This window comes from Helianthus annuus, chromosome 8, assembly GCF_002127325.2.
Source record: "Helianthus annuus cultivar XRQ/B chromosome 8, HanXRQr2.0-SUNRISE, whole genome shotgun sequence".
NCBI lineage: Eukaryota > Viridiplantae > Streptophyta > Magnoliopsida > Asterales > Asteraceae > Helianthus > Helianthus annuus.
The window spans coordinates 4,200,288-4,201,075 of NC_035440.2; the positions used below are offsets into that span (position 1 = coordinate 4,200,288).

A 788-nucleotide genomic window follows, 5' to 3' on the forward strand; every position below is an offset into this window, starting at 1 on the left:
CCTAGTTTAACTAATATTAAAAAACCGAACATAGACATGTTAATAATATCCTTAATGAACAAACACAAAGAAATCCCATTTAAAAAGTATTCATGAATATACTAAATTCATTTCGTTAATGAATTAACAAAAACAAAACCATGTTTACACAAAGCATACGGAAAAAAACTGTTAACGAAAGAACCAAATTATTCTTAGCTTATTTCAATAATAAGTCAACTTTTTAGAATCTTTGGGTGATATAATAATTAACAGAAATAACATACAGAAATCGAAAACATTTCAATTGACAATAAAAGAAAACGAAAAGAACACAAGAAAAACATTCGAAAAAAAAACACAAAAATCTTAAAAATAAAATAAAAACATCTAGAAGAAGAAAAAAAAAAGAATGATGAATTAACAAAGGAAAGAAGAAGCATCAGTTTTAAAAAGCTCGATTTTGGAGCCTCATGGTTTAAATCAGCCCAAATATTATCAAGTTTTTTCATCATCTGCAACCCTTATTCCACCGTTTACACAAAGAAAAAAAAACTAACAAAAAAATCACACAAATCATGTTTAAAACTTTGAAATCTGACCTGAAAGCTGCACAATTGCATACACCCCAGATCGATACATCTGTTTATATACTGAAAGAGATCAAGACGAGTGACGGCGCATAAAACCCTAAAGCCCATATTAACTTTTCGGTACATGGGCTTTCTAGGAAGGCCCATATGTGTATATAACTCGGGCTTTATTTTTATTTGGGCCTATAGTTGACAAATGATTTTTACAAGTTGAAG

At 29.2% G+C, this 788-nt stretch overlaps 1 non-coding gene across 1 annotated transcript; it reads right to left on the reverse strand.

The window, feature by feature from the left end:
* Nucleotides 1-415: 415 nt before the first annotated feature.
* On the reverse strand, nt 416-500 carry LOC118481347. The gene has a single exon (XR_004865554.1). It is a non-coding gene; the product is annotated as a small nucleolar RNA SNORD36 (small nucleolar RNA).
* Between the last annotated feature and the right edge of the window lie 288 nt (nt 501-788).